We start from the raw sequence: 27093 nt of genomic DNA, 5'->3' as shown, positions 1-27093 counted from the left end.
ACTCAGCTCACTGAAATGAACCGGTTCATTTGAACGGCTCACCGGTTCACTTAAACGTGTAACCTGTGTTATACGTATTCTATAGCTATCTGGCCTTGAAGAAAAAACGATATATGCATCGTTTAATAACCGTGTTATTGGTATTTACGCTATGTTTAGAGAATATATATATATATACATATATATATAATAAAAGCATGAATATATAGTTGTAATTAATGAAACTTTCTTTTCTGATATTGGGGATAAAATGCTTATGATACTGTAACAGACAGAATGCGACGTACTTTTTCTCTGAAAAAATGTATAACTTCATCGTCATTACATAAGCTTGTCTGTTTTTGTGATACATTAAAATCAACTTTTGTCAAAATAAGAACACAAAATGATTGTACATTATGTTTCAACTTTATTCATTTATTCAAATACGTACGTTCACTATAATATGAGTAAGCTGTAACGCCATGCAAAATGAATGTAGAAATCATTTCTTGAAGTACAATACAAAAATCATACGAAAGATCCACAAAACTGCCGCACGTACCTTTCGTTCTTTTCTCTTGAGTGCACGCGCGATACTGGCGATCATGCCATCATACGCCAGAACAAAAAAAAAGAAAAAAAAGAAATTAAGTTATATTACAACACAACAGATCATTGGCCTCGTTTTAATGACGTGCTAATGACACACTCAGAAAATGCACTGAAGTGGATGTCGTGGGCGGCATTTTCATGACTACACTAATTAGCACAAATGAAGACCAGGACGTAAACTGTGCGTTCACCTTTTGTCTTTAAAAACACGGAAGACCATATTCGAACTGTTATTGGACCAGCGCACGATGTGCGATCGGTGAGAGTTGTGAGACATCGTTGGAACAGCAGCAGGCAACGAACGGTACCATCCTTTGCCAATTAAGGCTTCTTTACTTCTCCCCTCGGTGACATCGGGTGCCACATCATATAGGACGCACAAAAAACCAAAGGGACTGCTGCGCACACCACACACTGCGAGTGAGTACCAGTAGCGCGAGTCTGCCCACACCGGCCACCATTCGTCGGTCAGAAATGGAAACCTCGAAACCCAGCAGAAGACCCAGTTCTGCCGGAACGGTTTGGCATGGCTCATTCAAGGAGACAGAACCTGCTTCCTCACTTTAAAAGAACCACCGCTCACTTGCTGCACCACGGCTCACTCGCTCTCCAACAGAGCGGCTCAAAAGATCCGGCTCGTTCCTGAGCGCTCTCTAGGAACGGTTCCTCACGCTCAGTGAACGAGTGAGAGCCGGCATCCTCTCTCCGAGAGAACCGCCGCTCACTTCCTTTACAAAAATGGGTTTGACCTTTCAGTCACCGCGAGTCACCAACCAGTCATAGGCGCCGACTACGGGGGGGGCTCTGGGGCTCGAGCCCCCTCCAGAATTTTTTCCTAGGGGGGGGGGGGGAGGGGCTGATCCCCTCCCCGCCCGCCCCCTCAATGTCATTACCGGAGTTCTGTTACCCACATAATTTGAGGATTCTCTTCCGTTGCCTCCACATTTTCACTTTTGTGGCTAAAACCTTACGGCACCATTGTTGGCGCGGACGTGCATGGCTCTTAATTTATACTTTCGCTTTATTTCGGAAAATCCTGAAAATAGGAGGACAAGGGCATTAGAAGCACCAGCGGCGGCTACCTCATCCGTGTTTCCTCACTTTAACATTTTTAAAGAATTTCCGCCGAGAACACCACGTATAGCTAGAATATATTTAAATATATGCAAAGGACAATGTTTATTATATTTTTTAAAGAGAAGCAGGTAGCCAACTAAATGGATAGCATGTACCTAGAGAATGAATATATTGATGTATGTTCACCTCACTTCAAATTACTTTGCGTGCTTTTTTGACCCCGAAAAAAAAACCTGCAGACTTCAGCGACCTCTTCGGCAGAGTCTTATATCAATGGCTTGTGAAAAGCACGTGAGTGATATGTGCCTGAATATTGATTCTCTTTCCAGTAGGCAATGCTAACAACTGGCGACAATAAATGAAAAAAAAAGCTCTTCTAATTATTTAGAACATTTACGCATTAGGAATGGAAACATCGCCTCTTGCAAGCTGCAAAGGCCATAAATACGGGGTGTTTCAGCAAACACTTTCAAAAAATTTCAAAGGTTGCCTGTGGCAGATAGCACAATTCCAGTTCATGAGCTGGTGTACTCGAAGAGGTGGACATTACTTGCACAAAAAATTTAAATGCATAATCGACTAATTAAAAAATCACAAATGAGGTTTTTAGCATATTAACTTATGGCCCGTGTTGCAATTTACAAATTGTAGCCGTGGAATTCGCAAGGTGGATGCACTAGGAACTAATTCTCAGGCTGGCACCAGTTTCGAGGTATTAATTCCCTAACATTGCGGAGAAATGCATTGGCGTTCCAGTTACTTTTGCGCTTACCCGCCGTGGTTGTTTAGTGGCTATGGTGTTGGACTGCTAAGCATGAGGTCGCGGGATCAAATCACGGCCACGGCGGCTGCATTTCGATGAGGCGAAATGCTAGAACACCCGTATACTTAGATTTAGGCGCACGTTAAAGAACCCCAGGTGGTCTAAATTATTCCAGAGTCCTCCACTACGGCGTGCCTCATAATCAGATCGTGGTTTTGGCACGTAAAATCCCATAATTTGTTCTTTTCATACTTTTGTGCTTTGATGCATTAAACAACGTTTTGTTAATTGGTACGCCAATGTATTTCTCCGCAAAGTTAGATAATATCTCGACACTGGTGTCAGCCTGAGATTTAGTTCAAAGTGGATCCACACTCCAGGGCTAGAATTTGTAAATTGCAACATGGGCCATAAGTCAATTAGCTAAAAACTGAATTGGTTAATTTTGTTCATTAGTCGATTATACATTTCATCTTTTTGTGCAAGTAATGCCCGCCTCTTCGAGTAGACGAGCTCATGAACTAGAATTGTACTATCTGCCACAGGCCACCTTGAAACATTTTGGAAACTGTTCGCTGAAACACCTTGTATATAGAATTCACTCAGTAACCGAAATGATGCCAAGCCTGATTCACTCAAAATCAGAATAAATAGAAGTCCGAGTAAAAGCGCAGACTCAAAGTACTAAAAAAATAAAAAAGAGTGCATTTTGTCCGGGAAGGCAAAGCAGTATTACTGATAGCGAAGTAGAAGATAATTACACGAAGGAAGGTTCTTACCGTGTAAATCTGTGTAAGAATCACACCCGTGTAAGGGCCACACCTAAAATTTGACAGCCAGTATAAAAAAAAGACATCCAACCGAGAAGCAATCACGTTCCATGCGCTGATTCCGATCGGGCTCAACAGCGAATTGTCGCGCGCAGCGTACTTTCACGCGTCGCAACTGGATGTCGAGAGGAGGCGATCGCGGAGGTTTACTGTGGATTTCATATATACTCGTAGTTAGAAAAATAAGGTCTAATTACCCGCTCCCATGAAAGGCTCGTCAAAATCACGACAGAAAAGTGTGGCCCTTACACGAGTCTATACTAGAGCACTGCACGGGCTCAGGCTTACCCGAAAGGCCGGGCCGGGCCGGGTAGAGCAGTTTTTTCACGGGCTCGGGCCGGACTCGGGCACGGCATGTGCTTTTTGACCCGGGCCCGGGCCGAGCTCGGGTTTTTTGACGCGGGCCCGGGCCGAGCTCGGGTTTTTTGACGCGGGCCCGGGCCGAGCTAGGACTTTCTGGCGCTGTTCATGTAACGTGCAACGAGTTATTCTCACCCGTCTAACTCTGAAAAACTTGTCTTTTTCAGTCTCAGTCCGGTATCGGGCCGCGCTCGGGCCTAAGGTAAAAGGGTGGTGGGCCGGGCTGGGCGGGTAACATAGATTATTTCCGGGCCCGGGCCGGGCCCGGGTCTCGCCATAAAACTTTTGGTCGGGCCCCGGTGGGCAGCCGAACGTAAAAACGGGCCAGGCCGGGCTGAATATATCGGCCCGTGCAGTGCTCTAGTCTATACGTTAGTTATATGGCCATATAAATTGTAGTAAACGTTCAACTAAAATTAAAATAGTAAGCATAGTGGACATAATAAGCACGGACCGTGTAAACCTGTAAATAGCTGACTGGATGACCTCGAGCACTCGCTCTCACAACGCAAGCATTCTGAAGAACGCCGGCAGCGGAGGCAAACGGTTCGTACAGCCGCGCGATTCACTGCAACTCTGAAAATTAGATTCGTCATCATTATCTGTCTATTATCTGCCTCTGTGAGTGATGTGCGATGACCTCTGTCTCTTAACTCTGCAACACTAGGGGCGCCGAAAGACAGCCCGGCAAGGAAGACAGCGCGCATAAAGTTAGCAGCCATCCCTGGTCGCCCTTTATCATTGCACCCACCAATGATTACCAACCGCTAGATATGGCACGCGGACCCCATAAGTGTCAGCCGCGCACAGTCATTCACAGCTACGGCCGTGCTAGAGGAGAAGACGCCTGCTCTCCGTCCCATTCGCGTTTGATTACATGACCCAGAACTAACCCGAATATTGAGCGCGTGGGAAATAAGACCCATTAACCCGCCATCCTTTTCGGCTCACTGTTACGTGTTTTTTCCCGCACCGACAGGGTCACTCATGTATATGGCTTTTGGATTTAAGGCGGAACATCACGGCGACGACAACTGCGACAATGTTCCTGAAGTGTCGATATAACTGCTTTCACCTTAAAGCTAGAAATAGGAAATTGTTTGCAGAGGGTATATATATATATATATATATATATATATATATGTATGTATGTATGTATGTATGTATGTATGTATGTATGGGTAGCTTTCGGAAAGGTGGTCGGGCCCCAGCCCCTCCCGGAAAAATGAACACTTTCCGCCTATCAACCAGTCACCCCAGTCACCTCCCTGTGGACTCGTCCTTCCTCTATACCGAGTCTGCAGATTTTCTACAGACTCCGTGCAGACAGCCTGCGGAATTGTCTGTATAATGTGTGTGCACGCCCAGTGCGCGCGTGTGTGTGTATGCGTATACGAATATATATATTCTGAACCATGATAGGTTTTATCATTACAAAACGGTTAGTTTTGCGATTTTTACATTACGAAAACTTTGCCACTGATTACTATAAGCACAGTCTGACAATGGCAGTAACCTAAGGCAATTAATTAATATTAATTGAAATGAGGTAATGGCTACATAACCTGCATTAAATACAGCAGTGGTACTATGGGTCGATACACAGCCTTGATGTAAGCATACATATATACAGGGTGCCACACAACGCCATGCGATCACCGTAAACATGGTCACTTCTGGTGCCGGCCAACAGATGGCGCCACCGGGAGCACGGGAGTGCCGGCAAAATTACAGCTGCTACTATTTTCCCGTCTTCAGCTGTCGGCATGTCGGTATATGTGCGTGCGCGCTGCATCAACGCCGGCCGATGTGTAGTGTATTTGTGTGTATATACGCTGTGCCGACAGAAAGTGTGGTGCTTTTATTGCGATAGCAATTATATGGACACTCAAAAGCAGATTTCTGCCGTCGGCGTCGCCGTCGCCGTCGCCGTCGCCGTGAGGTTCCGTATGACGTCAATGGAGATGAAATCGTGGCCGCCGGTAAGTGGTTCTTGAGGGAAAGGGAAAGGTTGGCGCTATCTTCTGCAGCCCTTGAGGGAGCACGGCTCAGCGCCAACGGGGAGGGGTAAGTGGGAGCGAAAGAAGGGATAGAGTGGAGACGCCATGGCTGGGCGAAGCAAAACCGGCAGGCATAGGCGGCACGTATCAGGCCGAGATGGAAGGCCTTGGTGTGCTGCAGAGTCTGCAGGGGTGTTGTGCCAGGCCGGTCAGGCCCGGGGTGGAGTGGGAGGCCGTGAGGCCTTCCCGCTTGTAGAAATGTCCTTAGAGGCGTGCGGAGAGCCCTGACGAGTCAAGGAACTCCACGACGCCTCGAAGTGCAGAAAGGTGGTGTCGGCCGGGGAAGAGGAGATCTTCCTCCTTGCCACAGGGGAGGCCCAGGCGGCGGAACTCCTGCAGGAGTGGGCCCCGCTGCTGGAGGTACGCCGGGCAGGCCAGCAGGAGATGTTCGATCGTCTCCGGCTCCCCGCAGGAGCTGCAGGCCGGGGACGTCGCTCGTCCCAGTCGGTAGCTGCGTGCTGCCGTCCAGCTGCAGCCGATGCGGAGCCGGAGAAGGAGCGAGGTCTCCCTGCGAGCCAGGCCTCGCTGGGGGAGTGGTCGTGGGGGGCATCCCGGCCGCGCGCCGCCGAACGCTGTATGTGCGAGTGAAAGGGCGCGAGGGACGCGCTCTTTCACGGGGAGTGAACGCACGGCGGAGAACAAACGCGCGTTCTGCGCCGTGCTTCCTTAAGGGCTGCAGAAGTAGGCGTCTCTTTCCTCCTTTACAATCACCATATATGTAGAGCAAACGCGCCTTCTTCAGTTTCTGTGTATCAATGATCCAAAACCACGGGGACCACGTAATGTAGCGTGCAGTATCCTTCGTGTGCTACGCCGATGATTATCGTAGTTAGGCCCGTCGCACTTTCTTTGTTCCCGTCTCGTAAAAAGCCTCAGGTACTCTCGCTACGCTCGCATCGGATAAGAGTGCACGGAAGAATTTGTTGAAAGTCGTGCTATCACGTGCTACTAGTTCATCCACAATTCTACAGTGCTTACGCTGGATGGGCCGTGCACCGACGGTTCTTGCCGCGGTACTTGTACGATGCCGCGGAACCTGTGACACGAAGGAGCGGTTGCCGAGTACGCCTGAAAGGTAAGTCGGGCGCTTGCGCGAATTCTTGTAGTCCGTGAAATGTACATTGTTATATTGATGGCAAGATGACTAGTAAAGCGACAAAAATGATAGATATGCTTTCCCAATCTTCGTTGTTTTGTGGCAGTGCAGATATTGCATACAGTTTCATGAAAATTGCCCTGAAACGTGTTGATGTTGGCTGAAGGTTTATCGTTTATTTGCTTTATTCTATGAAGTGTGCGAGCGCCGGGGATTATTTGTTCTCAATGGGCACAAAATTCAAGCAGGAAAAGTTACCGTTTGTGTCCGTAATTTCTCAGCGAGAAATATTGTATACGTATTGCTAGAAGTACGTCGATGTGTTGTCTTCACGGCTAACGACTGCGTGAGATGGCACCCGATTGCTTTGTCTGACGCATTGCCAAATTTTAGCTTATATACAACTTGTTTTTATTTATAGAATGCCGTCAGACAGCCTGCATTTCTTGTGTTGGAAGTCCTGTGTGTTCTCGTGTATTTGTAAAGGTTTCTGATTTTACTAAGACGCCGAGATTTCGACAGCAATGTTTCTTTTTAAACGAAATATCTTTTTTGTTCTCTCTCCTGAAAAAGGGGGGGGGGGGGGGTCTGTTCTTTTTCAGCGCGTCGTCCTTTGGGACAGTGCTTTGTTCCGCCGCATAAACAAATTAGGTTTTCCAACGCTTTTCATGTGCTCAAGAATTTTCTTCATAGTAGAATTCACACTTCACTTACTATAGATCTGCCTTCGACTGGAGCTTTTGATAGTCGTTTCATGTTTGCTGCAGTGTCATTTGCATGTTAAATAACCGCCTGTGATGTAATAATCGGACATTTGTACAGCCACATGCAGCTTCCTGGAGCTGGTTGTACGAGACTTTTCACAATATAACATGATCTTGGTAAATCGCAAGTTTGCAGTTAAAACAAAGATTACAGTATACTGAAATTTTTTTATTGTTTAGTAAAGTCACGATTTTGGTGAGCCAGAGTCATCTCTACACCCCATACGAACCTCTGGCACTTCTGCAACCTGACAACACGGCAAAGCGTCTGATCTGCATGCTGCGACAAGGTGTGTACAAGATGGTCACTGCCACTTACACGAGCTCTAGGTTTTGGTTGGTATAATTCATACCTGGCAACTTTCCTCAGTTGCCCGACAAAAGCAGGAGGGCTTTGGTCACCTTTATTGTTACAATTTTTTGGACCTCAGAACAAAACGCCACAAAAGGTGGTTTAAAAGTGTTCGAAGCCCGGAATTCAACATTCCGTAATACGGCACTCTGGATTCCAATTCATCTGTATTCCGGGTGGTCACTGTTGACTTAGCAAAATTCAGGAAAGTGTTCAAGCTACGTAACCATTGTATTTTGCCAATATACGGCAAGACATTGTTCCTGATATTGTTTCAGGGTTGTACTTCACAAGATATCTCCCTAAATTATGTCTCTAAAATTCACTCTTCTTTTGCAGAATGTACATGCAGCAAGTTCAAGTGCGCAGACCTCAAATTGAAGAGGGCATAGTCTCCATGCTGCAGAAAATGGGGTCCAAGAGCGACTCCTCTTCCAAGGAATCAAGTGGCGAGTAGATATTCTCAGTCACTACTTCATCGTTCGTTGTGTAGGGGCAGGCACTGTGACACACAAATGTAGTGGAAACAAAAACACATGACAAGTGAAGCGTGAACTGTCAACTGAGTTTGGTGAACAAGGAAAAACCTATAGCCGGGGGAGGGGGGGTGCCATGATCATCAGCTGGCTGCAGGTTATATGTGGTAAAAAGGCGGAGATAAGATAATCAAAATGAATTTAAACTGACAAGGCGACCCACTTGAATCATATCGAGCCGATAATATGTTGGAAACTGAGGGACGATGAGGTAGAGCCACAGACGGCTCGCTCACGCAGGCTTCAGCACCAGCCACAACTGTGTAGAATGATTCCCATATCTCTCGTCACTTTGCGCTTGCTTCTGAGGAGGATTTCCGTGCTGTGAAAAGATGGTGTAAAACCGCATCTCGTGCAGTGCACAGCCAAGTTGCCCGTGCATTTACTAGGCTGGGAGCATATCTGTGATCCCAGAGCTTCTGATTCCAGCACCGGTGCACAACGTAAGCGCAGTTGCATGTGAGCGGTACTTTGTAAATGGCTCCCGCTTCGCACGCGACATGTCCCCAATTTTTCATGAGCGAAGAGGGAGTTGTTTATAAGATACCGCTCACATGCAAACATGCTTACGTAGGATAAATGTGCTGGTGCTTGAATCAGAGTCTCGGGGTAGCACAGATATACTTTCAGCCTAGTAATTGCCCCAGTCAACTTAGCTGCGCACTGTACGAGATGCGGTTACACACCGTCTTTTGAAAGTACGAAAATCCTGTTCATAAGCAAGCACGCAAAGTTATAAGAAATATAGGAGAAGCATTTTGCATGGTTGCGGCTGATGCTGCAGCCTGCGTGAGTCAGCTATCTGTCCCTCTATCTCAATACCTAACTCAATTTATAACATATCGCCTCTATGTAATTCAAGTGGGTCACCTGGTCGGTTCTGATTTATTGTTATCTTTTCTCTGCCATTTTTAGTGCATATAACATCCAGCTGAAACTAGCGGCTATGAGTATAAATCCTTATTCATTAAACTCGGCTAACTTTGTGTGTCACAGCACAACAAATGATGAAGCTAAACTAGAGCCTTTTTAAGCTTTGCTTACCTTACTCACTACTTCATAACTTAGAAGATATATTTTTTGGTTCGAACCTGGCAGCCATGAAGAAATCACAGACGAATAAATAGTGCAAAGAATACTACTGCGTCTGTTATTTCATTGCATGCGTGCATGCATGCCAGTTCCCCTATAGGTGGGCTACACAGATTCTCCCAAATGTCTGCTCATTTTCTGCATCCTGTGACCACAGTCTCGTCAGAATTTCTGCAGACATTCTGCATCCTGCGGCTACACAGGCTCTGCAGACTTTCTGCAGAAAGAGTGTACGAATTGCCCGCTGGTATGTGACAGGAAGTGACAGAAAGTCTGTCACCTGTCTGCACGTATTCTGCATCCCGGGTGACTCAGAGTCTGTAAGATTTCTGCAGCAATACTGCAACTTTTTTGTAAGGGTTACTGAACCACGGCTCCCTCGCTCTTCAAAAGAGCAGCTCAAAAGATCCGGCTCGCTCCTGAGCGCTCAGGAGCGAGCAGGATCTTTTGAGCCGCTCTTTTGAAGAGCGAGGAAGCCGTGGTTCAGTAAGTGAGCGGCGGTTCTTTCGTTCTTCAGCCGAAGGCGAGGGGGTAAATGCGACTCTTGCGAGCAAGGGCGGGAGGGCAGTTGCTTTCTAGTACCGCTAATAGATGGCGCAGAAGTCGCACCCTGCAGAAGACCCGACTCTGACGGAATGCACCGGCACGGCCACTGTCGCACGGCTCTCTGAACGCGAGAGATCCAGCTCCCTTTCTCCAAAACAACCGCCGCTCATTTTTGCTGAACCACGGCTCACTCGCTCTTTAAAAAGAGCCGCTCACAAGATCCGGCTCGCACCTGAGCGACCCATCTCTACTTTAGATGGTGGCTGGTAGCCCCTAGGCCACGGCGGCGTATTCAGCCATTTGGACTGAAGATGCTTTTCCTAGTTTCTTATTATTAAAATTGTTTGTTGTGTTCCTAACCTGTTTTACTATTATATTGTTTCTTTCGGCATGGCCAGATTATGTGTTGAAAGTCTACTCTGGCGTTACAGTGCGTACATATGTTTGTGTATACGTCTGGGTGATAGTGACTGAAGGCAATGTGGTTGGGGAATGTGGTGGTTTGTATTAGCCGCCAAGCCACCCAATGTCACTTGCTAACCGAGCAGTGTACTGCCGGGTACGTAGCCCTGGCTAGCCTGTAATGATCTATAATCTATAATAGACACCATCCTATGTCTGCCCGACCGGCGGATTGCGAGAGCGTCCGCGTTGGTGCTGGTTACATCGTCTCGGTCTGCGAAACCTCTAGCCGGGTCATGCGCATTCGCGTTGCCTGGCAGGTCAGAGTGGGCCTGTGCCCGGACGATATGCATTCCCCTGACTTGGTCTCCGTTGAAACCAGCCCGGAGGGTTTTTGCTCCTTTGGCGAGACGCGTCCTTTAGCGTAATTTAATATGGCGAAAAAACGATATTCGCGCAGTCACGGCATCTGACTACATGCCAATGATGGGTAGCCACGCGGAAGATAGTGAATGAGAATGCTTCTTACACTTTACCGAAGAAGTACTGAACCATCAGTAATATAACAAACACTGGCTCATGGCTGACCATGACTTATCAACTTGGGCAAGCGCTCTGTAGTTATGGCATTTCTGCGATTTGCCTAAGTCGATTGATGTTCGTACTCGCTGTTTCCAGCGTTGAATAATTTTAATTCCCAGGCTGATGTACTGCCAGGGTATCAATAAAACGTTACATTTAGTTTTATTACGTCATGGACCGATTAAGAGAGCACTGTACCGGATAAACTAGAGCTATGAAGACGGTGCAATTGAATATACCGTACAAAAGCACTGGCTGCAAGGAAATAGCATGGGGAAAACAGCCATGTTCTCACTTCAGGAAAGAAATATTGTAGCCTGTGAAGTCACGCTTAAGAGTGTGGTAAAGCTGTTGGACTTTCCTCCCATGCATGCGTATGTGATCAAATGGATAGAGCGTTCCAATTCTGCGTCCAGTGACCCTGGTTGAGATCCCACCATTGAACGGGCACTGCATTCTTGAACATGCCTCAAATGATCTGCCTATTTAAGAGTTTGGAAGGACAAAGACAGGGCTTCATATACAAAAACGATTCATTCCGAGAACACACTATACCTCTCGCCAGTCGGACATCGCGATACCTTCAGATGGCCTTATCAACACGTGTCATTCTAGTTTTGTTGGTTTCTTTTTTACCGCTGAAAAAGTCGTGCTTACCTGCGCGCTATGGGCATAGCTTTAAGCGAACTCTTCTTTGATGTTTTCGATGGAAGCTTGTTATGTTCAGCGGTTATTACCAACTTTGTCAACTACGGACCACAGTACGAGGCCAAGGACGCTAGCTTGGGGGATCCTAGACGTAACTGGTAATGCATCCGAAATGCTCCCACTCATGTCGACGAACTGTGACCAATTGGTTAGGTATAATTTCGTCCAAGAAATAATGCAGAAAGGAAGGCCCAGCTTTTGTAGTTTTTAAAGACGTTTTGGAACTGAATGGGATTTCACAGACAGTACCACTATATTATATTTGAATATACTTGCTATTCAGTTAACCTAGGTGATCACGCTACCTGAGGATGGGAACTGCTGACAAGCTGAAATCTGTGTTTCAATACCAAGTACATGGCCCAAAGGGTTGTTATTATACCGTCATGCAGCAGCAAAATTTTTCAGCGGGAACTTACGTGAGCATAAGTGAAGTATTACCCACCAACCGAATTCCTTTAAACCACAAAGCCGTAACCCTATTTGACAAGAAAAAACGTTACCACAGATTGATTACCTTTATTTGTGGCCATTGACAGCAGATTTGGCACTTAAAAAATAATCCATGTTATTTTAGGTAAAAACTAATTAGCATTGAAACAACTATAAGCAAAAGTTTCCTTCGGCCTGTCTAAGAAAAACTACTATGACATTCGCGTCCAGTTCCCCACGTTTCAGCAAGCACTATCAGCCAGCACACCCAGCGTAACAAAATTTTAGTTCAAAGTTTGTGAGGTCAATAATCAAACTGATTGCGTTGTAATCGAACATCAAGGTAGCGTAATCTGAGAACACGAGTGCCACCATCTGATGTACCCATTAGCATATTAAAATCAACTTGAACAGTAAGTTAACGCGTCTGCGATCGTACACTGTTCTTTTAGTAAATGCGACAGTAAACCTTAAATTTCAGAGAGAAAAGTCATTCCACGTCCGTCCCATTAGTTCGACTACTCAGCGCACCACAAAAATAAAGATGAGCGTATGTATGTTATAAAGCTTATACTCGCAATAGGAGCGGCATACCCCTCTCCTCATTATACAGTGAATTTTCGCATGTCTCACAGCGCAATATGCAAGAACATGGGGACACTTTATGACAGGACCTCAAGCCCGTTCATGACAGCCCTCCACTTCCTTTGTATACGAGCATTGCTTTAACACCAATAAAGCGTGCTAATTTTGATTCCCACTCAACAGAATTCTCGCCGACACGATGAAAAAGAGCGAACTTGGAAATTTCCTTTTGATATCCAGCTGTTTGTGCACTACGAGGCAGTCCTTAAACATCAGTCTCCGCGATCTGAGCAAACAAATTTTCGTTTTCGGCTTCTCTATTTTCCTTGCTGTTCTTTAGATGTGTTGAATCTTCCATCTGTAATTGTAATGAACAAGAAATTAGTACATGTTGAAGCGAATGTCCTTTATATCGAGCGACATGCAAATGGCCTTTTTATTTTTATGTGGTGATAACCAGTGCTTACCTCCAGCTCTTTCCTTACTTGGGGTGCTCTCCTTGCCCTCCATATACGTACAAGAGCATCACTGCACAGCTGTGGTTGCTCCACTTTATTCTTTATTTCACCTGTTTAGTATGAAAAATTAAATCACTCTGCCACATCCGCAACAAACATTGTACTTTGTTTTGCCAGTGAGACAATACAGACACCATCAAAGCACACAAAGTTCGGCGTAAACAAATCATTTCCTCCGAGTTGATGGACCATCATGTAGTAGCTTTCGGAGGAGAGAATGTGGAAGGTTTTTAACTATTTGTTTTAAAAGTTATTTTGCCTAATCACAGGCTGTCTTCTGTACCCGGCCAAGTACGCACGCATTTGATTATACGGGTCCTGTAGCCTGCATTTCATGAGTGCGTTGATCCGAGGCCTCCCCTTATGTCTAGTTTTGTGCAATACCAACTCGTTCCCGTTTCGGCAGATTGTACTGGAAAGCTTGTTTATGTAGATCAAGTTGAAACACGTAGCCTGAGTGCTTTTGCACTTTTATAGGGTGCTCCATGGTTCATCTTGCTCTTGTTTTATCCAGTTACTATGCCTACAGCAGACAAGGGGAATGTCTTTCTACCAAAGGTGGCGTACTAGACGCCTAGCCTCCCACCTTAGCAGCCAGAAGGGCCAGCCAACCTCTTTTATAGTGGCCGGAAGAAGTGGTCGTTAAATGCCTGATTATAGAAGTGCTGAAGCTTGCACGTCTAATGCTCATGATTCAGATGAACTGCTGTCTGCTCTCTATATTTACCTATTTGCTACTATAACTTTATACACCCCTTCGGTCATGTAAAGTTGCCAACTGAAGGATGCAAAATGAACCTTTGAAACATTCCTTTCCTCTCTTACCTCGCACTCGTAATCGTGGCTTCAGTAATGCATATAAAGGCTAAATGCCTATAAACATAAAATAAACATACATAACTGCTACCTATGAAGTAACGGACCACTCAGGCGAGGTGGTTACATCGCGCAGAGCGGAGCTCAATTCTCCCAATATCTGACACAACTCAGAGCTTATTTGTATCCACACCTGGCGCATTTCCTTATGAATGAATAAGTACTTGCCCCTGTACATGTTCGAGCGGCAAAAGCTTTGATGGAGTTTGATTCAGTGTCATCTGCAACGGTGTGCTAGGCAGCGATACACAGCGATACAACTTATCTATATAGTGGCAGCCCAGAGTTCATATCGCACCGACAACTACGTATGGTGAAACTGCGAGTTTCTCGTACTAAAATGTTGTTATTGTTGTTCTTTGTAGCTGTTAGTTTTTGCAGGACCGTATCACATCTCAGCGGACCTCTTTCCTCGATGTTCCTGTTGTTTTACGACCTCATATTACTGCCTCAGATTCGCAGTTACATTCCCTACAAAATAAAGCTTCCACACAGTGCGCACACTACTGAACTAGGCGCCAAGTCACCAGCCATGAAGTGAACCAATGATACTGCTGTAGATGGCACATAACATTAGTTTTATATTTTGAAAACTGACTCATTAAAATATTACCAGTAAATTATTTCCGAGAATTGAAATCCCTACTCTTGGCAGGAAAGTATTCAGTTATAGTAAAGTCAGGACAAACGAAGCCAAGAGCAGATATCATTTGTAGGCATCCTACAAAATATGAAACTTCCATTTAAGGCTATATGTAATGTCGTTAGTTTCCTAATATGCTCCGCAGGCCCATTATTGTTGGTCAAATCAGTTTCATAAGTGTAAATGTATAGCTGAGGGTTCTAGTAAGATATGACAAGCGCGTAATGGCATAAGCATTTTAAAAGAAGGTACTGACGTAAGACAACAACGACTGAGCACTTTAAGTAAGTTCATGTGTTTAAAATACATTTGAAAGGTGAACAAGAATAATATAGCTAGCAAATAACAATTTGTCTTCAAGAAATGAAAAACTATTTGTTTTAGCCATTTTTGCTAATTTTTTAGTAGATTTTTGTAGTAGTTCATGCTGATCTCATTTCCTGAATACATATGCCTCCTTTATTGATGCACTGCTGAGGTGGGCATGCCATTTGCTGTTTAGTAATAAATACTTTCATGGGAGGAACAGAGAATGCGGCTACCTGTTAAGGCGCTAAGGACCACTCCAAGAAATATTGTTGCCAGAATTGCAAAAGCGCTACTCCACAGGAGCGACAGACGGAAGAGGAAGAAAGTCTCCGCTGATCTGAAAAAAAATGTAAACAGCCCCCAAGAATGTGCTTGTGAAATAATCATCTGTTGCTATTTTCGTTAATCGCTGCACTCTTTTCATGTGACGCTGTCTTTGTATTGTCAGACGTCTTTCAGACACCGCGATAAGATCTAAACATTTTCGACACGCAGAATAACCTAATGAAAAGTTTAGCGCAAAAGCATTTTGTCCTTTGTGAGAGCGGAGAGCTAGAAAGTTTATACGACCCTTGATTGCAACCTTTGCAAGAAAATTTGCAGCAGCGAGCAGGTAAAAAACATTACTGATTCATCTTGGAAACGAATGAATTGAGGTCTTTTCTAGGTGGTTCCCTTGGCTATTTACACTCACCTTCCACATTTCCAGGAGGTAATAGAAGAAAGCTATGTTTCATCTCGGATACCCTTCACTATAGTAATCCGGGGGGTTTTGATTGCTGCCATACCTGGATAACGCTTCCTTTCAGCCGCAAAATCACGTAATAACGACTAAATAGCAACTGGTCTACGAAGTGTTCGGATGTGGTAAAGCACGACTACTATGTTTGGGGAAGATCCCGGGCTGATCCAGCAATGCAGGGCCTAGAGGGATCGTGCAACAAAAACCACTGCACAGTAAACGACAAACCACGATGGTGCCACCGAATCAATTAGCGCAAAAGTTTTAGCTCATCAGTTGAGAAGTTCTTGCTTGTTGTTTGTCCATCATGGAAATATTCAATGTGCACCGAACGTCTAGCATCAAACAATGGATCAACATTGCATTTTTATGGTTATTGCTTCACTCCTTTTAAAAGGAGGTGAACTGTCACCTCATCATACGGTGCTCGCCGCATACGGGCAGCACGCAATTTCACCAGTTATGTTTACCACACATGTGGCACAATTTGCGGCCCATTACAAAAGTGCTGCCCTTCAAATGCACCCGTTATTTATCCGAATAGTTTCTCTTTGTTCATATGTCAGTCTGTGGGGAAATGTCTGTATCCATTGTCCCTTTTTCTAAATCTAAGCTTAGGATGTGCGCGCAGAGTAAGGTACCATGCACAGTATGATATGAAGTTCCACATTTGCAGCACTGTCGGAAGTTCATGGGCGGCCAAGTCAGCGATCGTCTAGGCCCGAATCTATTCTCTTCCAAGACCTTTGCCACCCGTAAATAAACAGTTTCTTGACAGTCTTTCGTCATCATTTACTTCCTAAATAAGGTTCAATGTCTCACTAGACGGTTTCCGTTGGCTAACGCACAACATATTCATATCTGTCTATCGGGAATTCGTTTCCATCCCCTAACTCATGTAGTGTAGAACGCGTTTTTAGACACTCGCTTTTTCCTCGCTTTTTGTAAAAGAGTAATATTAGCATTTTACTTTTGCCGAGAATTACGCTTTCTAGCGTTTTGAACACTTCCTGGCTGCACTGTCAGGTACAAAACTGTTAGTACACTTTGAAACAGCTAACATGTTTTTTCTTTAAATTCCGATATATATCATGTAGCTTTTCTAATAGACCTTGACTAGGCTATCTGTTTATCATTCGAACGTTAGAAGGCGCAGAGCCTCCTCTATGATAAGCGCAATAAAACAAAATAATGATTCTCCTCTATGATAAGAGCAGTAAAACACAATAATGATAATACTCTTACGGAGTCTCCTGCAAAGATGTGATGTTCATGCCTTCCACACGCAGACTGAGATTTCCTGGGCAGCTGTCAAGCGACACCGGCATCCTTTGTGGCCTCTTTCCACGAACCATCATATTCGCCGTGTGGCTGAGCTGATAAACGACCATGATGAGCGTCGCCACACCCGCACCCTGTAGGCCCCAATACCAGGTTACTTCCCATTTTTCGCTTCTACAAAACGGCGAGCACAAGCTGTAGGCGGAAGATTTTCTATATTAAACATAAGTATTTTCATGCAAGCAGCTTGTCAAGATACTCGTTTATGCAAACAGAAGAAAATTGCGACATATCTCACCTATAATAACTGTTTGTCACCAGAGTTCTAATCGCTGCAGGTGCAGTCTCCAAATTGGCGCACGCCAAGATAGTCGCACGCCAAGATAGTTAATCAAAACAAAAGTAATGATGGCAATACTTGTGATAAAAATGTCTCGCATACATATTAAAACGCTTCTAGTTGGATCTGTGCTTCAGTACTGAATATTGTGTGTAAATATTTTCAGTTAAGTGAGCTGGGAAACATAAGGCACAGGGTTCGTTGTTGCTGTTAATAGGCATTCATGTAGCAGTTTCCATCCTTGATACATCTTTCACGATGTTTTACGGCTCTCATATTGTTACGCAAACGAAGGATTAAGTACTGGAGACTATTTACAAAAATATATTTACACAGGATAGCTGCAGCGCTGGCCAGTTCAGCCGACAGCTCGAGAGCAAAGCGCAGTTCGTCTTCTTCGTCTCAGCGCCCGCGCGCATCGTCCAGAAGAAATACGCAATATGCATGTATCATTATCCCCGGCGGCAGAAGCACCGTCCCGGTGCATCTAAGTATCAGCGGGGACGGGAGAGTAATACGGTTTTAGGCGTGCGACATGTACAATGTCAGTGGCAGTCGGAGCAGATGAGGCACTGGTACTGACTGGTTCGATTTCATACGTAACTGGAGTCACGGCACGCAGCACTCGATATGGGCCTGTGTACCAAGACAGGAGTTTTTTAGACAGGCCAACGTGACGAGTCGGTGACCATAGGAGTACCAGGGATCAAGGCGAAAAGTGAACGTCTGCGTGATGTCGATCGTACAAACGCCGCTGGTTCTCTTGGGAGGTCAGGAGGCGAGCGCGGGCAATGTCGCGAGCTTGGGCTGCCCTGGTGATGGCGTCAAGTGCATATTCGCTGGGCTCTGCTGCGGCGGATGGAAGGGATGTGTCCAGTGGCAATTAGAGTTCTCGGCCAAACAGCAGAAAGAACGGGGAATCGCTGGCAGTGTCTTGACGCGAAGAGATATATGCAAATGTGGCATACGGTAGGACAAGGTCCCAATCAGTATGGTCAGACGAGACATACTTTGCAAGCAGGTCTGTCAGAGTTTGATTGAGACGCGCCGTGAGACCATTAGTCTGTGGATGGTAAGACGTAGTCAGCTTGTGCCTGGTTGAGCAGGACTGCAGTATATCGGCGATGACTTTAGAAAGGAATGTCCGACCACGGTCAGTGAGCAGTTGGTGTGGAGCCTCATGCTGCAGAATCACGTCGCGTAAAAGAACATCGGCGAGATCTGTGGCACAGCTTGTTGGAAGCGCTCTCGCGGTGGCGTAGCGCCTGGCGTAATCTGTCGCCACAGCGACCCACTTGTTGCCAGACGTTGATAGAGGGAAAGGGCCAAGTAAGTCCAAGCCAACGCGAAAGAACGGCTCTAAAGGAATGTCGAACGGTTGAAGGCACCCGGCAGGGAGCGTCGATGGTATTTTCCGCCGCTGGCGTTTATCACAGGCCGCAAAGTATTTCCGTACGGAGCGGGCAAAGGCCTGGCCAAAAGAAGCGTCGGCGAATCCGTTCGTAAGTGCGGGAGACGCCGAGGTGACCTGCTCTTTGGAAAGTCGTGAAGTTCTTGCAGGACAGCTGCCCGGAGGTGCCGAGGAAAGACGAAGAGTAGGGCAGGACTGTCGGGGCGGAAGTTGTGGCGGTATAATACACCATCCCGGAGAGAAAACAAATGAAGGGACGAATCAGAGGGCAAAGATTCTAAACGATCAATGATGTCGCGCAAGGTGGCATCACGGCGTTGCTCGTCGGCGACGTGTAGCAGCTGAGAAACCGAGAAAACGCAAACGTCGGCATCGGTGTCAGGGTCGGCCGGTGGTTCGTCTACTGGATAGCGTGATAAGCAGTCTGCGTCTTGATGTAGGCGGCCCGACTTGTAGACTACCCCATAAGAATATTCCTGTAGCCGTAAAGCCCAGCGACCAAGCCGGCCGGTAGGATCCTTGAATGAGGAAAGCCAGCAGAGCGCATGGTGCTCCGTGATTACAGAGAAATCCGTGCTATAGAAGTACGGGCGGAATTTAGAAACCGCCCACACAAGAGCCAGGCATTCACGGTCTGTAATCGAATAGTTGCGCTCCGCTGCTGTGAGGAGGCGGCTAGCGTAGGCGATAACACGATCGCGTCCCTGATGGCGTTGGGCTAAGACGGCTCCGATACCGTGACCACTGGCATCGGTACGGACCTCTGTAGGAGAGGGCGGGTCAAAGTGGGCCAGAATAGGTGGCATGGTGAGAATGTTCGTCAGGTGGGCAAACACGGCAGTTAGAGCGGGACGCCACGTAAACGGCAGGTCTTTCTTCAGATCAGTAAGTGGTCGGGCAATCGCGGCGAAGTCTTTAACGAACCGTCGGAAGTAGGAGCAGAGTCCAGAAAACTTCGGACGTCTTTGACAGACTGAGGTACAGGAAAAGACGGGACAGCACAAATTTTCTCCCGGTCTGGTTGAATACCGGAAGTGTCGACGAGGTGGCCCAGCAATGTAATCTGCCGCCGACCGAAGTGACACTTCCAGAAATTTAGTTGGAGCCAAGCCTCGCGAAAGATTTGAAGAACAGCTGATAAGCGCTCGAAGTATGTCTCAAATGTAGGCGAAAATACGAGAACGTCATGTAGGTAGCAAAGGCATGTTGTCCATTTGAACCCTTCAAGCAAAGAGTCCAATATACGCTCGAATGTGGCTGGGGCGTTGCAGAGACCGAATGGCATAACTTTGAATTTATATAGATCATCAGGGGTGACAAATGCGGTCTTCTCTCGGTCCCTTTCATCCACAGAAATTTGCCAATAACCAGACCGAAGGTCTATCGATGATAAGTAGTTGGCACCATGGAGGCAATCGAGGGTGTCGTCAATGCGAGGCCGGGGGTACACGTCTTTTTTTGGTAATTCGGTTTAGATGACGATAATCTACGCAGAAGCGCCAAGTGCCATCTTTCTTTTTAACAAGCACAACGGGCGACGCCCAAGGGCTCGATGAGGGTTCAACAATGCCTCTGGCAAGCATTTTGTGCGCTTCATCTTGAATAACCTTACGCTCTGAAAGAGAAACTCGATATGGCCGGCGATGAATAGGAATGGCATCACCAGTATTTATCTGATGCTTAACATTTGAAGTCTGGCCCAATTGTCGATTGTTCAGGTCGAAGATGTCTTGGTAAGAAACCAAAAGGCGACACAGAGCTGCTGCTTGTTCAGGCAATAGGCCCCGCAGGGGCGCCTGCGCAAGCAGGCGTTTGGTTTGTTGCGACACCACGTACCCGAGCACATGAGGGTTGGACCCTCCCGCGTGTAGCTTTGTGCGGCTGAGCCGTGTCTGGGGAAAGGGGGATCCTAGGGGTTGAACCGATGCCGGGTGTTTGGGCCTTTAAGGCCCCCCGGCAGAGGCAACACACCTCTTTGGCCTCTGCTTCACATAGATGGTACCCCTGGGCTGACCAATCCAGGGGAAATCGGCAGTTGCCTTTTCCTGTCCTCCTCTTAAATCTTCGTCTTTCTCTCTCACTTTCAATCTTTCCTGTCGTCTCTTTATTTTCCTTTTACTTCCGACTTCGCCGGCAGCAAGGGTTAACCTTGTGCATTATATCCTGCCTTGGGTATATGTATTTGGCTATAGTGGGATGTACCGTTGGCGTGCATATGTAGGTAGGTAGGTAGGTACAATTTTATTCGACAATAGATGTCGTTCAAGAGGGGAGGTAGTCTGTCAGGTCGTGCCTGACAGCCACCTCCCCGGCTCTGTCCACGGCCCGGAGCTGATCCTACAGGCTTGTCCTGGCGAGGATATTATTCCATGCCCGGGATGAGGGAGTGGCCATGAGAGAGCGGGGGGAGGGTCCTTCCGGCAGTCCCAGATAATGTGGTTGAGAGTGGCGATCTCTCCACATAGCTTACAGTGGGGGTCGATTAGCTCCGGGTATATGTAGGAGAGGATCTGGGGGCAAGGAAATGAATGCGTCTGTAGGCGACGCCAGGTGATTTCTTGACACTTGGTCAATTTAGGGTGAGGTGGTGGTCTCGATCGTCTCGACATTCTATAGTAGGTGGTGATGTCACTGTAGGAGGTCAAAGGTTCCCTATTTGAGTCCTCCGGGTCGGAGGCCTGTCCCGCCGCTCGGTGGACGAATCCTGGAGCATGTTGGTGGGCAGCCTCGTTCCTCGGGTTCCCCAAATGGGCCGGGACCCACACAAGTTCGATGGGGCAAGTGAAAACCTCTGCGTCGTCATCGTCCTCCCCGCTTTCATACTCAGGGGTAAATTGAGAACGAGAAGAGAGAAGGGGGTGAAGTAGTGGTAGCGTTGTAGGAGCTACGATGCCACGAGTGAAGTTGGTGATGGCGGCCTTGGAGTCGCTCAGAATTGTGGTGAAGCGTCAGAACTGAATAGTTTCCGGCCTGTGTCGTCCCCTGGTTGGGCTCCATGGTGGGCGGCGGCCATCCCTGCCGAATATTGCAATATTATTTATGGCATCCAATTTCCCTTCACTCTCTGATCGCTCCCTCAAGAGGGGGCGCACCGATGAAACCTTTAATTTCTTAATGCAGCCGAAAGAAACCTTCTCGAAATACGATGTAATTCACAGTCAGCACGAAACCAAGACAGTTCGCACAATATCTCCTTTTGTTGTGTCAAAATCTCTGACAGAATCACTCGGCCCAGGCTATAAAGTAACTAAAATGGGATGCGGCGACCTTCTTCTTGAAGTTCGTGACAAGACCCAGTATAACAAATTAACAAAACTCCTTGCTTTTGGAGACATTCCTGTATCAGTGGGCCCACACAGATCATTGAACACTGTCCGCGGTGTCATCTCTGAAGATGACCTAAACGATCACAGTGAGAGCGAGCTACTCGAGGAGTGGCAAGATCAGAATGTAGTGAAAGTACAAAGAATAACGATCAGGCTCGATGACAAGCAAATCCCGACGAAACACATAATCATTACCTTTGGAACAAGTAACCTACCAGACTCAATAGAAACTGGATACTGCAAACTCCGTGTCCGGCCATACATCCCGAATCCGCGCTAATGCTTCAAGTGTCAGTGGTTCGGGCACGGTTCGCAAAGCTGCCGAGGGCACACCACTTGTGCAAAATGCGCATCCAATGAGCACTCATCCGACACCTGCACTTTCACCACCCACTGTGCTAACTGTGATGGAGATCACCCAGCGTACTCCCGTTCGTTTCCACCGTGGAAAAAAGAAAAGCAAATCATCGAACTCAAAATGAAATTTAACCCATCATTCCAAAAGGCACGCAAGCGTTTCTCACTCCACAGTCAGTCCAGTCCTACATACACCGAAGTGGCGCGCCGGGGGGCAGCGCCACATCATTCGGCGGCTGCCCAAGTCACACGGAGTGTGACGGCGGTCACGCCATCAGCCCCCCCCCCCCCCCCCCCGGCTGGAGCAGCAAGCGCTCTTCCGCCCCCTGCCAAGGAGGGCCAGCAGACCCGCGGGTCTGCCGGATCCAGGGTCACTGCCCGTGCATATAGGCCCGAAACCCGCGCCAACGTGCCCGCTGAGCCCACTAAGTGCCCGCTGCCCACTATCCACCGCTTCAGACGAGGTGATGGATACAACAAACAAAACCCCGGCGTCTCAGACGCCCAAAGAACGGCACAGCTCTCTCGAGCGCGCCGGGAAGAAAGGGAAAACCCCCATCACGGGGCCTGGAAAGGCCTCGTGAGCAAGCTTAATCTATCTCTCTTAGAAACACAGCACAAAACACCCATAAAATGGATACGCAGATACTACAGTGGAATGTTAGGGGCTTACTCTACAATCTAGATGACATTAAGGAACTCCTAAATAAGTACAATCCAAGGGTGCTGTGTGTCCAAGAAACACATCTTAATTCTTCTCATACGAACTTTCTCCGGCAGTATGCCATTTACCGAAAAGACCGCAACGACGCCCTTGCCTCGTCGGGCAGTGTGGCGATAGTAGTAAATAAAGGTGTTGCTTGCCGGCAAATACAGCTTAAAACGCCTCTAGAGGCAGTTGCTGTCCGTGCAGTCTTCTTTAATAAGATGGTAACAATTGCTTTACTATACATCCCCCCGAACTACAACCTATCAAAAACAGAATTTCACAGCTTCATCTATGAACTGCCCGAACCTTATATTGTCGTTGGAGATTTCAATGCACACAACACCCTTTGGGGAGATTGTCGCAGTAATGCTAGAGGGCGCTTAGTAGAAAACTTCCTCCTCTCTACAGATGCATGCTTACTAAATAAGAAAGAGCCTACATTTTACAGCGTGGCAAACAAAACATATTCATCTATTGATTTAAGCATTGTGTCTAGTGCTCTCGTGCCATACTTAGAGTGGAACGTTATTAAAAATTCATATGGGAGTGACCATTTTCCTATTGTCCTAAAATTAACAAAAGCTGATGAGTGCTCTCCACGCGTCCCCCATTGGAAAGTCGAGTCAGCCGACTAGAAGCGGTACGAAGAACTCACGCGCATAGACTGGGAAGACATCTCTACGCTTCCTATAGATGATGCAATGGCATATCTGACGGCGTTTGTTGTTGATGCCGCGTCAATGTGTATCCCCGAAACAAATGGTTCGCCTTCCAAACGACGTGTTCCCTGGTGGAACGATGAATGTAGGGAAGCGCGAAAGAAGCAAAATACGGCTTGGAATCACCTCCGCGACTCTCCCACTACAGAGAATCTTATCAGCTTCAAGAAAATAAAGTCTGACGGAAGAAGAACATGCCGCCGTGCCAAAAGGGAAAGCTGGCAGAGATACATATCTAGCATAAATTCTTATACAGACTGAAGAAAAGCATGGAACAGGGTAAACAAGATAAAAGGCCGTGAAACTCATCCTCTACCATTAGTGAATACACAAGGAGACACTCTTGAGGCCCAAGCTAATTCTCTAGGAGAACATTTTGAGTACATTTCCAGTTCATCCCATTATTCAGATGCATTCCTGAGACACAAGCGACAAGCAGAGCGACTGCCTCTGGATCGGAAAGGAGACAGAAATGAACCTTACAACCGTCCATTTAACATGGCAGAATTTCAGGCTGCACTAAATTGTTGTAATAAATCGGCCCCTGGAAACGATCGAATAGTTTACGAGATGATAAAACACTTACACCCCGAAGCTCACAAAACACTCATATCGCTTTTCAACGCCATTTTCTTTGCCAGCTATATTCCGTCCGCAGGGAAGTAAGCAATCATAATACCTATTCTTAAAGAAGGCAAGGACCCGTGTTTGGCCAGCAGCTATAGGCCTATAGCCCTGACAAGCTGCTTATGCAAACTCTTTGAGAAAATGGTAAATCGACGCCTGATCCATTATCTTGTAATCAACACAATAATAGACCCCTTGCAGTGCGGTTTTAGGGAGGGTAGATCCACAACTGATCACCTTGTCCGCATCGAGGCGAATATCCTCGATGCCTTCGTGCACAAACAGTTTTTTATTATCGGTATTTTTAGATATGGAGAAGGCATATGACACAACTTGGCGTTTTGGAATTCTCCTTGATCTGGCTGGAATGGGAGTCCTACGCAACCTGTTGAACGTGATTCAAAGCTATCTATCTAACCGAACGTTCCGTGTTAGGGTTGGCAATATCCTATCTCGTCCATTTACTCAAGAAACAGGTGTACCTCAAGGTGGTGTGCTGAGCTGTACTCTCTTCGTTGTGAAAATGAACTCGCTCCATAGTGCCGTACCTCGTACAATGTTTTATTCTGTGTATGTGGATGATGTGCAAATAGGTTTTAGATCATGTAACATTTATATCTGTGAGCGACATGTACAGCTTTGGTTAAACAAAGTATGTAAATGGGCTGACGAGAATGGATTTAAATTGAACCCTCAAAAAAGCACTTGCGTTCTTTTCTCGAACAAGAGAGGAATACTACCTGACCCCTGTATTCATCTTAATGGACAGCGGCTATCTGTGAGCCATGAACATAAATTTCTAGGCCTCATTTTTAGATTCTAAATTAACATTTATCCCCCATTTGGAATACCTAAAAGCAAAGTGTCTGAAGACATGAATCTACTGAAGCTGTTGTCCCGGACATCTTGGGGAAGCGACAGGAGATGCCTTTTGAGCCTCTACAAAAGTCTCCTAAGGTCGCGCCTCGACTACGGAGCTATAGTATATAATTCCGCTGCACCCAGTGCTTTGAAGATGCTAGATTCCGTTCACCACTTAGGCATCCGTCTGGCTACAGGTGCCTTCAGGACTAGTCCTGTAGAAAGCCTGTACGTTGAATCAAACGCGTGGTCACTACATCTCCAAAGGACTTAAGTTTTGCCTACGCCCTGAAGGTTGAATCAGATAGCGAGCATCCATGTCATTCTACCATTCGCGACTTGTCCACGGCCAGGCTGTTCCGTAACTGCCCGGCCACTAGGCCTCCTTGTCACACCGGTTGGAAGCACTTTCAGAAGAAACAGGTGTCCCTCTTCTAAAGAATGTCCTAATGGCTCCTACTCGGCTCCCACCGCCTTGGGAGTGGCAAATTATCCCGTGGGACGCCTCTTTTGTTGAAATATCGAAACGAGCACCCGAAGCACACATACACTCACATTTTCTTGAACTTCAGGAGAAATATTCTTGTGCTGAATTTTATACAGACACTTCGAAGTCTCCTGCTGGTGTTTCCTGCGCAGCTCTAGGACCATAGTTTTTAATATGCGGTACATTGAAACCATATACAAGTATCTTTACGTCAGAAGCGTACGCGATACTCTCTGCAGTTAAACGCATAAAACAAATGAATCTCACAAGGGCAATTGTGTTCACGGACTCATTGACCGTATTCCGAGCTCTAATGAGTGTACGAAAACACAAGAACAGTGTTTTTAACCAACTATATGCATTGCTGTGCTCAGCTTATACGGCTAAACAAGACATCGTCCTATGCTGGGTGTCTTGTCATAGTGGCATAAAAGGCAACAAAGCTGCTGACGAGAACGCAACCTCAGTAGCTTTTAGCGACGACGAGACACCCATACCAATTGCAGCCGCAGACCTTAAATTGTACTTACGCCATAAGCTGAAGAGGCACTGGCAGAAACAGTGTCTGCCAGTGCCTCTTCCAATATCCAGGTATCCAATAAACTGCATTTCATCAAACCTAAATTAGGGCACTGGCTATCGGAGAAAACAGCACGATACAAGGAAGTGCTCCTCTGTCGATTAAGAATAGGTCATACTTTCGGCACCAACTCTTACCTACTGACTGGAAGTGATCCCCCGTCATGTCGAAGGTGTGGCGACACCCTCACAGTGCTCCATGCATGTCCTCATTCAGTGCAGGGAAATAGAAAGGGAGCGTAAAGAGCACTTTCATTCTGCGTATCCTCGGCATACTCCACTCCATCCAGCGTTCTTTCTTAGTAATGAACCGCTTTTTACCATGAAAACACTTTTTAACTTTTTAGATGAAGTTAACATATTAGAAATAATTTGGCCGGGTCATGTGTAGCATAGCCTCGCCTTGAGGCTATAGCCGCAATGACATAGGTTATTACAGCACGTGCCTCTCAGCCCTTCACGAGCCCTGTCGAGGCAGCAGTGCTTGTGTATATTTTTATAACACTTCATCGTTGCGAAACTTTTATCC

The 27093-nt window shown here is 46.6% G+C and overlaps 1 protein-coding gene and 1 long non-coding RNA gene across 2 annotated transcripts in view; both read right to left on the bottom strand.

Moving 5' to 3' along the window:
* The window catches only part of LOC125947377 (sodium-coupled monocarboxylate transporter 1-like), a 452303-nt gene that overhangs the window by 368413 nt on the left and 56797 nt on the right, over nucleotides 1–27093 (bottom strand). The window lies entirely within an intron of this gene.
* The window catches only part of LOC125947378 (uncharacterized), a 39318-nt gene continuing 29343 nt past the window's right edge, over nucleotides 17119–27093 (bottom strand). Inside the window, exon 4 of the long non-coding RNA XR_007468252.1 lies at nucleotides 17119–17282. This is a non-coding gene — a long non-coding RNA (uncharacterized LOC125947378). The remainder of the gene's footprint in view (nucleotides 17283–27093) is intronic.

The sequence above is a fragment of the Dermacentor silvarum genome, chromosome 8 (assembly GCF_013339745.2).
Source record: "Dermacentor silvarum isolate Dsil-2018 chromosome 8, BIME_Dsil_1.4, whole genome shotgun sequence".
Lineage (NCBI taxonomy): Eukaryota > Metazoa > Arthropoda > Arachnida > Ixodida > Ixodidae > Dermacentor > Dermacentor silvarum.
Note: the sequence above shows the minus strand (reverse complement) of the source record. Positions and strands in the feature narration are given on the sequence as shown.